Source organism: Lissotriton helveticus, chromosome 3_2, assembly GCF_964261635.1.
Source record: "Lissotriton helveticus chromosome 3_2, aLisHel1.1, whole genome shotgun sequence".
NCBI classification, from domain to species: Eukaryota; Metazoa; Chordata; class Amphibia; order Caudata; family Salamandridae; genus Lissotriton; species Lissotriton helveticus.
Genome location: NC_136062.1, coordinates 185,585,009 through 185,600,261, shown reverse-complemented (window position 1 = coordinate 185,600,261; position 15,253 = coordinate 185,585,009). Strand labels below are relative to the sequence as shown.

The 15,253-nt window shown below is 45.6% G+C and overlaps 1 protein-coding gene across 4 annotated transcripts in view; it reads left to right on the top strand.

The window, feature by feature from the left end:
* The window catches only part of MYO9A (myosin IXA), a 1,257,959-nt gene that overhangs the window by 578,032 nt on the left and 664,674 nt on the right, over positions 1-15,253 (top strand). The gene's annotated exons all lie outside the window — the stretch shown is intronic.

Genomic DNA, 15,253 nt, shown 5'->3' with positions numbered 1-15,253 from the left:
GTAGGAAAGAGATTTATTTTTCACTCAGGAGACCACGATGAAAAAGGGTTCTGGTCCCACAAATTATCCCTGTGAAAACTCACAGGATTGAATGTTGCCAACTATGCGCCTCAGTTATGTAATGTTTAGTGGGTTGCGGGTTTTGTAGTCCATCATTGTTCGATTCACCAAGTCGTTGGTGCCAGAAGTTACTAGAGAACCCAACTCGTGACATATTGTCACCTACGTCGCCACTGTGTTTTTCTTCCGGATAGTGTCATTCTCTTCCATTTGTCCTCTATTATCTCCCTATTTTACAGAAGCTGTCCTTCAAACTCCACCCTCTGTCTCCTTGAACTGCTTTTGGGACCCACATTGTCAAAGTAACAGGTGCGTCTTCCAAAAGGAGATTTGTCCTATTTCTACACCAGCGACTTTCACAGCTACCGTCTCTGAGATCAAGAAGTGGTCTAGCTGTGCAAGGATCAGTATGGCACTGAACAGGAGGTGAAATCTAAGTGTGTAGAATGCTGGGTACATAGTATTTCCTGTAAGCCTGTATTCCTCACCCATGGCCCCACACCTCCGATAGAGATCCCAAGTTGTCCACAGTTTTGACTGAACAGTCCCTGGTGTTATCCATCAGAATAGTAATACCCTCTTCTACAAAAATACTGTCATTCACAATCTGTTATTGACATATATAGTGTAAAAAGGCACACAATGTGCCTTTTTACACTACAACTGTTAGTGACCTCTCCTCCCCCATTATGCCAGGGGCTGTGAAGCTTCCCTTTAAAGTCTTGTGCTATTATCACCACCTTTGCTCTAGATTTTTTGGGCTCCAATGCAAAGTGTTGCCTAGAACAGCTAGTATGCATGCAAAGAGAAGTCTTCCCTCAGTAATCTGATTTTCTGTAGGAGACTGATGTCTATTTTCATAGCCTGCAACATGTTTAAGATTGCTAGCTTTTTGGGTGGTGTGTTTAGTGCCTTTACATAAAGGCTAATCAAATTATCCATAGGGGCATCTGTTTCACTTGGCGCATGCATTGGATATTGTAGTAAGGCCGTTGTAGCCTAAACCGGGGGGGATTTTCCTGGTTTAGTTTTTCTCTAACTCTTGCTTTTGGTAAAAAAAATAACAATATATGTCTTTGCCCCTCTCCCCAGAAAATCTCATATAAACGCCAAAGATCACCAAACTGGAACTGTCAAAGTGACTCACTTTCCTCATCTGGATCACTTAAGTATAGTCTGTTGAAAATCAGCATTCCTCACATGTGTGTGGATTTCTTCACTCTCTCCATGTGATAAAACAATTGAACTCTCCCCGACCGTCCTATGATCAGTTCTCACTACAGTCAGAACACCTGTCTTCCACCTCGTAGGCTACTAGTTATTGTGTGCATCAGGGGGATGTGGAGGTTGTCTCCCAGAAGAAGGACGCCGCACAATGACCTTCTCTTTTTTTGCAGCTAATATCTGATGTTGACTGCATCACTTACAATGTCTTGGTTGGCACCCTCTGCTGTTTATTTGCTTGTGGCATGTGGGTTTAACTGGCTTAGTTCTCTTCTCCCCTTCTGCTACATCTTCTTCAACGTTTGGGATCTCCTGTGCCTCCATTAGAGAACAAGTCTAGATCAGTCACCCCTGTCATGAAAAAACATGAAAGCAATGGCCCTATATGTATGGTACTTCATCATATCTGACACAGTCGTGCTCTGAGCCAAAACCTCCTCACCTTTGAAGGGTTGCCCCTGAAAGGTCCAGGAATAGGGCATTATTTTTGCCTTTGTATAACACAGCCCCCTTTTTTCTTGCTCCTTCTATTATTTTCTCCTTGATCTGAAATTGATGGGCTCTTTAGATTGTCTGGAGGGGTGTTTATAGCAGATCCTACACCTTATGTTCTGTGTCTCCTGTCCAGTACCATCAGCATGTCACCATCACCCCATGAATCTCTCCCAGCTGTCCCTATACATACCCATCAATGTCTTTTCTCTCTGGTCCAATGGGTTATACATGTATGCTAATAGTTCAAGGCATGTGTGCTGTATATACACATGCCTTTCATACTCCTGCCATCTAGAGTTGGGTCCGGACGTTTGCAAGTTATTTTTCTTCGCAGTAGTCTTTCCTAGTCACGAGGTAAGGTGTACCCTCCTTTCGGTGATAGTGCTCATGGGCAACTCCTCCATTGTTAGATTGTTTTCTTTCCTCCATCGGGTTCGGATGTGTATTGCTGCTCTCCTGTTCGAAACCACCCTTCAGGTTCCCCTCTGTGGGCAGGCCTCTGTACCCTCGCCGGTATTGTTCTCAAACTTGTTTCCCTCTCTACGCGTATCAATTCGATTGGGAAAGTCTCTCATCTTCGGTCAAAACATTGTGGACAGCCTGCGGGCCTAACGGCGTTGATCCACCCTTCTGCTGAAGGAACGGTCTCAGTTTCAATTCTGTCCTCTGCACCACTCCAAGTACCCTTGCAATGATCTACACCAGGTGTGCAACTTGTGCTCATCACCAGAGCACAAGGAAGAAGACTGTGAGGCATGTCGTTTGTTCAAGTCGAAAAAGACTTCATGATAGTCGGGCTCGAATTCGAGAAATGCAGCGCCAAGGCACTCAACAGACTCCGGATATCTTCGGAGAAGAGGCCGAACAGGAGGAAGGGGCAGCTGCAGAAGAAGAGGAGGCCTTCTCGGTCCCAGAATCAGACTCCCGACCTAGAGATTGAGTTGAAGTCAGAAGACATTCCAGTGGGACAGGATATTGTGAGTATCAAAACCTCCATATCCCAATAACTAACTATCCCTTACCAAACCAAAGGCCTCGTCATCACTTTTGCCTTCCAGGCCTTAGTTGGCACAGAGACGACATTTCTGACGCCCTGCCCTCGGCCCGGCATTGAAGCAAGAGGTCCAGACTTCCGGCTCTGGATCGAGCCGAGATAGATAGTCTTCGGACCTGAAACATTCCGCTCCAAAAGAGCCGAAATCCTCAGTTTCCATACATAGGTCTGCTTCAGAGCCGAAACCTTCCGCTGCAAAACAAAAGTCTGAGTTGGAGCCAAAGCCTTCCGCTTCCAAGGACAAAAAGCACAAGTCCAGTTTGGCACCTAAACTTTCTGCACCAAAATCTAAAAAGGATATTTCTGATCCCCGAGACGAATCTTGAACATCAGAAAGGACAAATTGGATCCAAAGCAGAAAAAGCTTTACATCAATCCAGCACTGGTCATATATTTGCAAACTTCCTTCTAAGGGTAAGTCAGTTCAGAGGACACTGGATACAAAATCCCCCTTAAGAAGAAAAAAGACATTGCTACAAGCCCTATTCATCTTACTTTGCCAATCTCGCCACCATCTTCACCTTTACCAATATTGCCTGCTTTAGGAGATGGGGATGATGATTATGATGATGACAATGTTCCTTCACCTACAGATCCGTGGGATAATTATAATATTGATCCCCCCATGGATACCTATACAGACCTATATCCTGCAAAAAAGTCACCTCCAGATGACAGTGTATCCTATCTAGAGCTAATTCCAGCGCAGCAACATATCATGGGGTTACACTGCATAAAGAGGCATTTGATGCGATTTTTTTATTTGAGACACTAAGGTCTTCACACATAGTTAGTCAAAGTCTCCTTATGTTAAAGGGCATGATGAGACATGCAGATGACCTTGTTAAAGACCCGGTTCGGGCACGCATTTTAACACCTAGCATTGATAAAAAAATATAAACCATCATCCTCTGATCCAGTTTTTTATTAAAGGACAGCTCAGCTCCCACTAGATTCTCTGGTAGTTTCTAACACTTGTAAAAGAGCCAACTCGCAGACCTCTGGAGATGCATCTCCCCCAGATAAAGAATTCAAGCTTATCGACGCCACCAGTAAAGGAGTAGCTGCTCAAGCTGCTAATCACTGGCGCATTGCAAACATGCAGGGCCTACTAGCTAGGTATTTGTTGAGGATATGAGTGTGTGCTCCTCTTTATGTAATACAGGTGATGTTTGATCACTGCAAGACTATTTTGTCTTTGGGTCAGTTGTATCCAAAGGAAAACAATTTCCAGGTATTTTTTTGAAGAAAGTCTTTATTATGTAGTTTTTATATTTGCGCTCTGCAGGTGAAAACAGTCAAACAGCCGACATGTGTTCACCCTTTGGTCAATACGACCTGGGCTTTCTCAAGGCTGTAAGAAAATTAATTAGTGAATATAAATAAAAAATTATCTCAAAAACCCTACATAGTTCACCCAAAAGTGCTAGATGTGCATTGAAAAAAAGGAAGACCGGGCAAAGACATTTTTTGCCTAAATTAAAATAAACAAAAAAGTGAATATAATCAGTGAGTGTATGTTACTGAAAAAAAATCGACAAAGAAATAAATATTCTGTCCATCGGTGAAATACCGTTATGGCATATAGGTTTAGGAATTTTGTTAATAGATATGGTGCTGGCTATAGAACTTTTAGACTATTAAGCAGCATTGGGTCTGGAGAAATAATGTGCTCACTATGCTGGGGCATTATAAGGTGTTAATTCCTATGTCAATGGGTCATGCATGTGGTCCTTAGTAATCCGCAGAATAAACATGCATTAAGATAGTATTCGTGTTTAGTATAAACAGACTGAATTAGAGCAATCACTGTCATATGATACTTTCATGTTGTACCTTTCATAGTTGTACTTAAAATCAACACAAATTTTGTATAATACAGCGCATAGTTCTTCAGAGCATTAAAACAGATAAGTGTTCTTCTCTGTACTAGACAAGAGAAAGGGAGAACATAGAAGCAATCATACATGAGCTAGTAAAAATATTCGTCGAGCGATTAACACTATTCATACTAGATGTGCAGTGTGGTTACAACAAGTGACTTCGCTCCATCATTTCGTTATATATAATGTACAGCCGATGTAACTGTTTCTCAGAATAATAATACGATAATAATCTCCCTTCCTCTTCCTCTTGTTTGGAAAGTGCCGTGTGGCGCACACATGCCCTTAGGGCATTTATGTGCACTGCATTTGTATACTTACCTTTTTTGGGGGTACATCAGGGTGGCCTTTTGGCCCCTTATCACCCTTGTAATTGCATTTGCGATTACCAATTTGGTAATCACAAATTGCTAATGTATTCCCATTCATTCTTATGGGCCTCTAGGAACATAGGAATGAATTGAAAGGTATTCCTTAAGAGCGAATCACAATTTGCGAGTCGCTATTAAGGATTATTTGAATCACAATTTTTTTTGCGAAACCTACATACATTGCATTTTGCGATTCCATAATAGCGAATCGGTAAAATTTGCTATTAGAGACTAGCAAAATTTAATGTTGATACATCTGGCCCTTAGTGTTGGTAGACAGCCGTACCCATCGCTCTCTGTAGTGGTGGAACACACCAAACTTATCAAAAGGGCGGCCCTTCACCGACCCTGTGCCACAGATCATGCTAACAGCAGACGCATCCCTCACAGGTTGGGGTGCTCATCTTTACAACTTGACAATTCAAGGTCTATGGAACAACAAGTACAAATCTCTGCACATTAACTATCTAGAGCTTCTAGCTGAATATCTAGCACTGAAAGCATTTCAGTATCACCTCATAGGGAAAGTTGTCCTAGTCCACACCGACAACATGACAGCAATGTACTATGTACAAAAACAGGGGGGGGCACATTCTCTGCAACTGTTACGCCTCTCTCAGACAATTTGGCATTGGGCAATTTATCACAGAGGGCATCTTCTGGCAGAGTACCTCCCAGGAATGGACAATCAGATTGCTGACCTCATAAGCAGAAGATGGCAGCAAATTCACGAGTGAGAACTAAATTCCCTGGTTGTCCTTCCGTACTTTCAACAATGGGGATTCCCACACATAGATCTGTTCGCCACATTGGACAACTCAAATTTTCTAAACTTCAGCTCCAGGTTCCCACACCCTCTATCCATAGGCAATGCCCTGTGGATGAACTGGTCAGGAATATTTGCCTTTGCTTTTTCGCCTCTCCCTCTCCTTCCATGCATGACTCTTTTTGAACTGACAGTAGTTCCACATCAAAAGCTACATCTCAATTCCAGTCTTCTCACGCAGAACCATGGAGAAGTCAGACACCCCAACCTAGCGATTTGACTCCTGAAGTCGTGGAATTTGGCTATCTCAAATTGCCACCAGAATGTTTAACCATTCTTAAGAAAGCCTACTACTAGCGCGTGCTATGCAGCAAAATGGAAAAGATTTGTTATATATTGTACTAATAACAATAGTGATCCACTAGATGCATCTCGAAGCTGGGGAACCAGATTCGAGTCTCGGCAACGACGCTCAACATCCTGTGATTCTGGAAAAGTCACTTAATCTCCCAATGCCTAACAAAACTGAATGTGTCCATCTGTAACGAAACTGGTGCTCACCTAAAGCGCTCTGATACCCAATGTCTCTGGTCTAAGTCTAGTTCACGCTATATAAAACGCTCTAAAATAAATGTAAACAATAAATGAATACAAACCCCTTCTTTCAACTTCATAGAGACAGGGCAGTTGTTTGCACCAATCCAAATTTCCTTCCCAAAGTGGTCTCTGCTTTCCATTGTAATATAGCTTATGGGTCCATTGTCGACATTTGCTAAGTTAGTATGAGCTTCATTGCCATGAGGCTGCTTTTGCGCACAACACTACATGCGTTTATTTTGCATGACTTTGTGCCTTTCACATGAGAACTGTCTGCTTTTCACGTTCTCTGCTGTCCTCCGAGGTTTAGTCTTCACACGATGTACAATAGCAATCAACAATGCCTCTTATTTTTCTGTTCTGGTCAGTCCCTCGCACCTAGACATAACATACTACCCACAGCTGCACTACTGGAAATCGTGTGCTTTAATATTGCAAGCTAAACATGTTTTGACACATTTGGAGAGACACCTTTCCAGAGAGAAGAACTGTACTTGTCCTGCGATGTGAACCTTTCATCTAGACCTTGAGGTATGGGGTCTGCTGACAATGCCCAGAGGTCTTCTTTTTTATAATAAACTATTACTTACCACCGGGAGGGTGGTTAGGTCTCTTAGTCCTTTTTCCACTATCTTTATAAAAGGATATCCCCATTTGTATTCTATGGAATTATGACAATGCTGACTATATTGTGTTTATGCATTTTGCTGCTAGTAATGGAACGTGTACTGTACCATAGAGCGCGTTAGTAAAAATAAACATTTTAAACTATACATCGTCTGATTACTCGCATTGTGGACAAGTATGAGTGAGTGAGCGAAAGAGTTGTCTGGCTCCCGCGATTCTCGAGAGAGAGCGACATGTTCTGGGTTGTCAATCAATCAATCATTACCATTTGTAAAGCGCGCTACATATCCGTGAGGGTCTCAAGGTGCTGGGGGGGAGGTGGGGGTTGGGGGGGGGGGGGTAGCTACTGATCGAAAAGCCAGGTCTTGAGAAGTCTTCTGAAGGCCAGCAGGTCCTGGGTCTGACGTAGGTTGGTAGGGAGGGTGTTCCAGGTATTGGCGGCGAGGTAGGAGAAGGATCTGCCCCCGGCGGTGGTTTTCCGGACACGTAAACAGTGGCGAGGGCGAGGTTGGCAGAGCGGAGGCTGCGGGTGGGTGTGTGGAAGCTGAGTCGGTTGTTGAGGTTTCATGGTCCGGCGTTGTTGTGTAGGGCTTTGTGTGCGTGGATGAGGAGTTTGGAGGTGATCCTGTTGTTGACGGTGAGCCAATGCAGGCTTCTCAGGTGGGGTGTGATGTGGACATCGAGGATCAGTCGTGCCGAGGCGTTCCGGATGCGTTGCAGCCGTCTCAGGAGCTTGGTTGTTGTTCCTGCGTAGAGGGCGTTTCCGTAGTCCAGTCTACTGATGACCAGGGCCTGGGTGACGGTTCTTCTTGTGTCGGGGGGGATCCATTTGAAGATCCTGCGGAGCATGCGGAGGGTGTTGAAGCAGGTGGCGAAGACGGCGTTGACCTGACCTCCCTGGTCATGGAGAGGGTGGAGTCGAGGATGACCCCCAGGTTGCGTGCATGGTCGGTTGGTTCTGGGGCCGTTCCTAGTGCTGTTGGCCACCAGGAGCCATCCCAGGCTGAGGGGGTGGGGCCGAGGATGAGGACCTCCGTCTTGTCTGAGTTCAGCTTCAGCCTGCTGTCCTTCATCCATTCGGCGACGGCCTTCATTCCTCTGTGGAGGTTGGCTTTGGCGGTGTGGGGGTCTTCGGTGAGGGATATGATCAGCTGGGTGTCGTCGGCATAGGAGATGATGTTGAGGTTATGTTGTCGTGCGACGTGGGTGAGAGGTGCCATGTAGATATTGAACAGCGTCGGGCTGAGGGATGATCACTGTGGAACGCCGCAGATGATCTCGGTGGTCTTGGAGCGGAAGGGAGGGAGGCGGATGCTCTGGGTTCTGCCGGAGAGGAAGGACGTGGTCCAGGCCAGGGCCTTCTCTTGGATTTCGGTGTCATGGAGGCGTGCTGTTAGGGTGGGGTGGCAGACCGTGTCGAAGGCTGCTGATAGGTCCAGAGGATTAGGGCGGTTGTTTCTCCTTTGTCCATAAGGATCCTGATGTCGGTGGCGGCGATGAGGGCGGTCTCGGTGCTGTGGAAGCCGGACTGGGATGGGTCCAGGATGTTGTTGTCTTCGAGGTAGCAGGTCAGCTGTCTGTTGACGATCTTCTCCGTGACTTTCGCCGGGAAAGGGAGCCGGGAGATGGGCCGGAAGTTCTTGAGGTAGTTGGGGTCTGCCTTGGGTTTCTTCAGTAAGGCGTTGATCTCGACGTGCTTCCAGCTCTTTGGGAAGGTTGCTGTTTGAAGGAGATGTTGATTGTTTTCTGGAGATGGGGCGCGATGGCTGTGCTGGCTTTGTTGAAAACGTGGTGAGGGCATGGGTCAGTTGGAGATCCGGAGTGGATGGAGTTCATGGGCTTGACGATGTCTTTGTCGCTGATGTTGGACCAGGCGATTTGTCTAATCATTAGTAGCTTCGCTGTAGTCTGAGAACAAATGAGACCATATAACTAGTTGGTTTGAGATTTTGGGTACTAATGTGGTAGGTTGGTACACCCCTATTCACTGAGGTCCCATTTTCCTGTGCATAGTTTTGTATCTGTTCGGAATCCCTGCAACACCATATCAACCAGTCAGCTGAGTTGCCTGTGTTCTTTCCTCAATCTGATTCAGTAGTAGAACGAGCTCTTCATACTCTTGATGTCAGAAGAGCACTATTGTACTACAATGAAAGAACATAGGATTTTCACAAAACAATTATTTGTTGCATATGCTACACTTCGCAAAGGCAATCCCATTACTAAATCCAGTACTGCAAGATGGATTGTTAAGTGTATTCAAACTTGCTACACTAAAGCTAAGCAAACTTTATCTACAACTCCTAGAGCTCATTCCGCTCGTAAAATATGAGCGACTACGGCCTCTTTAGGTAACATCCATATAACTGACATTTGTAAAGCAGCAATATGGTACACACCACACACCTTTACCAAACACTACTGTGTGGATGTGTTAGCACATCAACAAGCCATTGTCGGACAAGCAGTGCTAAAACCACTTTTTCAGACTGATTCAGCACTATCACCGAAAGGAGGAGTCACCTTACCTCGTGACTAAAAAAGAATTCTTCGAAGAAAGATAACTTGCAAACATCCGGATCCAACACCAGATGGCAGGAGTATGCAAAGCATGCGAATCTACAGCTCTACATGCCAAGAACAGATGCTTACTCGGTAAGTAGCATAATCCTTATTCAGTCTGGAATGGTTTTTCAGGTCATCCAGCTTTCCTTCTAAGGCAAAGTTTTGCTCATGCACTCCCATGCTTTAGGAACTATCCTTCTTCAGATCTTTTGCCACCAGATTCCGCTAGGGGGAAAAATGTTTCCCCTGGGAGTTCATGTCTTTTTTTATTCGCTAGATCTGTTGCATCCTTTCCACGTTAACGGAGCCAGTGATTTAGTAGGCAACAAAACAGATCTTCTAACAGTTGCCTCATGACTGGAGCCTCCACTATGCCCCTAAGGACTGTGATTGTTGCCCTGGCATGTGAGCTGGCCTGCTTTTCCTGCTTATATCCAGTTTCACTGTTGGGATTTTCGCCAGCATTTCTTTGATTACTGCACCTTTGTTTCCTTTTGCCGTTGTTGATTGATGCTCACACAGGATTCCAGCCACAAACCAAATTTAATCTGCCTTGATTTATCTGCTCATTGGAGTGGTGTCAGCCTCTCACTTCAAGGGAACAAAGTAATTGACAAACTTTATTGATTTCATGTGATTATCGTAGGGTGACTCCCAGATGGCCACCCTTAAAGTTCAACACAGCTCCTGGATGCTGTTGCCTACTCTTATTCTATTCGCTTTAGAGCCCCTACACCTCAAAGACGGTCCTGGGTTTTCTTGCCAATGCAAAGTGAGTCATATTGCATTTTGCTTTAGAGCCCTGCTCTTTCCATTGGAGTGTAAGGTTGCACAGCCAGTGCTCCTTTCTGGTGTCCATTATCCAGGTGTTGTCTGCACTTTGGGTTTCTGTCGGTTCAGGCTTTAACATTTAGGCATGTGAATGAGGTATTCTCAACTGTTTTTGTTACTCTAGTGATGTCCCTGTCCGGCCCAGCCTAGACTCCCCTCCTGCACACTATGGAGTCATTTTGCTTTCTGCAGTGTGCTTGGTTGTATGATGGAACACTGCAGTTAAAAACATTGCATGGCTTTACAATGCACTTTTTCCGCCACATTTGTTTTTAGCATGCGTATGCTTTTACCTCGCATGCCGTGTGTGTGTGTGTGTGTGTGTGTCTGTGTCTGTGTCTGTGTCTGTGTGTGTGTCTGTGTGTGTGTCTGTGTCTGTGTGTCAGTCATTTTTATGTTTTTGCAGGGAGATCACCCAAACACCCATACTTACCTTAAACGTGTGGTAAAGGTCTATACGTGGTAAAAACGAGTGTGGAAGTAAATGCGTGGTAAAGGCACTGCAATGTATAAATCGCGTTGTAAAGACTGTTTCCCATGTGCTTTTGTCTTTCTGCATTAAAGTGATCTAAGGGCCTCTGAGTACATTACTCACTTGTGCTCTGCTTTTCATGTCCAGCATTGTGATCGGGTGCCAGGTAATTCCACCACTCTTTCCCTGCTCTCTTGGGCTCCTGTCTTACAAACAGCTATGGCGGTTTCCTTTCAGCAGTGCATCCTCTGCCTACTCCAGAAGCCTGTCATCATCTCAGCGAATACACTGCCCACTTTCTCATACATCGCCTCTTGTACTCCATTGTTCCTCCTCATGTTGCAACTGTACTATTTTATCGGCTGCAATTCTACACTATTCTGAGCCAGGCACAGATGGTTCTGGGTAACAGTCACAATTTTGTCACTATTTCACTGTCTCCATGCACTATTCAATTCACATCAAACCTCTCTTGCTCTGCTGCTTTTTGGGCCCAAGGCCGGCCTTGGCAGTCATCAGGCCCCTCTCTAGCTGTTTAGTCCATCACCCATGTTGTAGAGTTGGGAAACTTTGCTTTCAAATGCTGTCCATGACCGAGAAGACTCTATTTGCTCCTACACCATTACCATTTTTGCCACCCCCTCGCATCGGCAGCGTCGTCTGGTCCGCAACTAACATTGACAACAGCATCGTCAATGGGACCTTCACTGCCGACGGCTCTGCCGGCAAAGGTCGTATATGCAGCAGCGACGATGCCAAATATGGCTGTATTGGCAACAGTACCGTTGTCAAGCCGGTCAATGGAGAAAACCACCTTCCTGCATCCTAAACAAATGCAGGATTTCTTTAAAATTCCCCCTTTTCCCCCAGCTCGCCTATTGGACTTTGAGGAGTCACATCACAGTTACGGGTCAAATGTCAGTACCCAGATGATTAAGACATTGAGGACCGTCATCATCCTCTTACCTGGCTAAAAGGTATTCGTTATGGGTAGAGATCCGTCTTCTGACCGCTGCCTGAATCGTTCCAGGAGCGTTACCCCCTAAGATGGCCGGGAAGAGGAACGTCTTCATTTTAGGGAACCGTTAGTGAATGTCCGGTGGGGACCCCAAATAAACGAAAAGAAAAATTCTTTCACCTGGGAGACTGCAGCTATTTTTAACTTTGCTCTAAGACTGGGAAAAAGACTGGTGGGAGCATTATTCCAGCTTTACAGGGCCAAGAGTATTGCAAAAGTCTTATATGGCAGTGAAATTTGGGGGTATAACACCATTGAACCCCAAGTTGCACAAAATACGTTCTTGAGGCAGCTTTTTTTTTGTCCCCCTTTCACTTTACACGAGGAGCTTGGTTTGACCTATATTTCTGAATTGAAAGCCTACCGACCTGTGTCTCTATGGTTAAAAATCTGGGCTGGAAAGAAGTCATCATTAAACAAAATGATGCTATAGGATTGTCAGGCTCTTGATCAGGCCTCGAGTACTATGGCTTAAATATATTAAGGAGAGTCTTATGAGCTTTGCGAGCGGTGACTTGTTAATCAACCCGGAGCTGACTAACAAGAAGGACTTGAATTGTATTAAGGTGGCTTTTTTTACGACATTTTTTTTATTTGTCAGTATCAACAGAGCAGTCTTCATTGTAAAGAGCATGCCGCCTACAACGCATACTGGGCCAGCCACATTTATATGCAGGAGATGTCTCATGCATTATAAACACAGTAGGGGTCCTTATACGTCTTCGGGTCAGCCGAGTTTGCTCACAAACGTTATGCAATAAAAGCCACAGGCAGTGATGCATTATAATAATGAGAGCCTACTGGTGGTCTCTGTTTTGAGGGGCACCAAACACGGTGCATACACAGCAGGACAATGGACAGGTCACCTACCTCTGAGGGGTACAGAGCTAGGTTTTACCGCCACTGTGCTAATCGTCTCCTTGACCATAATCCACCCACTGCCCCGCCGCTGGTGGGTATGTTCATGTGGTTAGGTGTGTCCATGTGCTCCGGTGCCTAGATTAATGGCAGTGTTGTCGTATAGTAACTTAAGCATTTAAAAACAATAACTACACATGCCACAATATGTTTCGGTGGGGGTGGGGTATGTGCCGAGATCGGCCCAGCTCATCGTTGAGGGAAGTGGGGCGGAGATCGGCTGGGGCCTGTAGCAATCCCTGGATTAGCGGCTGAGGTTTGTGTGCCCCATCTCAGTTGAAGAGCTGGAGTTCCCTAAGGTTGAGGGGACTAAAGCAAGTAAATTCTATACGAATGAGGTTGTGTATGTATGGCTTCCAGATGCGCTGAAAGTTCTTCTCAGAGTTGGCTAAGCTGTGGGACAATCGCTCCATTCCTAAGAGGCGCCACACGTGAGCGAACCATTGGGCCACAGAGGGGGGCGATGCTTGTTTCCAAGCACAGGCTATAAGTTGTTGTGCGGCTAAGAGCAAGTGGTTTATAAGAACCCAGTCAGCCTTGGTCATTGCAGTTATACCAGGGGTTCGAATTCCCAGCATTACTGTGTGATACAATTGCGGGAGCAGGAATTCTATGATGCCCTTTATATGCCCCAGGACCTCCTTTAGTATGTGGCAGTCACTTTGCAGGACCACCATATTGGGCAGAAGGTCCCCTCATCCTTGCCACAACGCCAGCACATGCTAGTAACATTTTGGTATATGGAAGCCAACCGAGTAGGCATATAGTACCATTGATGCATTAATTTATACGCAGTTTTGACTAGGGAGAGGATGCGGTAGGTTTTAGTAATGTCTCGCTGTTGTGGGGGCAAGGGTGGAGAAGAAAGGGCACGGAGACCAGGCCTCTGTATATACGGTTTTCATTTTACGAAGGTTCTCTTTTTCCTTTGGGACAGTCTTTCTCTGGACAATATGGCTGGGTTAATTCCTCTGGTGCTGGGTGGAGTTCGCCTACTCTCTTGCTTGTAGTCCTCAATTGTCCGCTCCGCCTCGGTTACGCCACCGTAGGACACGCGTGGGGAGAAATGAGCACTAATTAGAGGTTATGCAGCAAAATGGAAAAGATTTGTTATATATTGTACTAATAACAATAGTGATCCACTAGATGCATCTCGAAGCTGGGGAACCAGATTCGAGTCTCGGCAACGACGCTCAACATCCTGTGATTCTGGAAAAGTCACTTAATCTCCCAATGCCTAACAAAACTGAATGTGTCCATCTGTAACGAAACTGGTGCTCACGTAAAGCGCTCTGATACCCGATGTCTCTGGTCTAGGTCTAGTTCACGCTATATAAAACGCTCTAAAATAAATGTAAACAATAAATGAATACAAACCCCTTCTTTCAACTTCATAGAGACAGGGCAGTTGTTTGCACCAATCCAAAGTTCCTTCCCAAAGTGGTCTCTGCTTTCCATTGTAATATAGCTTATGGGTCCATTGTCGACATTTGCTAAGTAAGACTTATTTAACAGACTTATTTAACTGCCTTTCACAGGTCCATCTCTGGATGAACAACTCAGCCCTAAAATTAAATGGGACAAAAACCGAAGTTTTACTCCTCGGTCCAAAAGGGCTCACACTCTCCCCGAACATCTGGCCAGCCTGTATGGGCCCCCCCCCCCCTGACCCGAAAGTAGAGGTAAAAAGCCTAGGGGTATGGCTCGACTCGGACCTCTCATTCACTGTGCAGGCAAACAAAGTAGCCGGGACTTGCTTTGGGCTCCTGAAATCACTAAGGAAAGTCCTGCCCCTTTTGCCCTTTAACTCCCAAAAATTGCTTATTCAAGGCTTGATAATCTCAAGGCTTGACTATAGTAATGTGATCTACCTAGGTGACCCTGAGGCGACCCTCACCAAGCTTCAAAGAATCCAGAATACTGCGGCCCGGATTATTACAAATACCCCTGCCAGAACCTCCGCCAAACCTGCCCTCAAAGTCCTCCACTGGCTTCCCATAAGGGAGCGGGTCAAATTCAAGGCCTTGTGTCTAGCCCACAAACTACTTCAAAAGCAAGGTCCCCCCGCTCTCAGTAAACTTATCACACCCTATAGACCCACGAGATCTCTCCGGTCGGACACAGAAAACCTCATCACCACCCCCAGATTTAAGAAAACCCGCTCAGGCGGAAGACGCTTTTCAGTCCAAACCGCACTTCTTTGGAACTCGCTCCCCCGCGACCTGAGACTAGAAACACGGTATCTTCACTTCAGGAAGCGGCTTAAAACTCATCTTTTTCCCCAATGATTCACGCCCACTCTAAACATTGACCCCCTGCCCCCCCTTTCCTTTTTTAACCGTCCTGAACTGGCCCAAACCAAAGAGATAGGG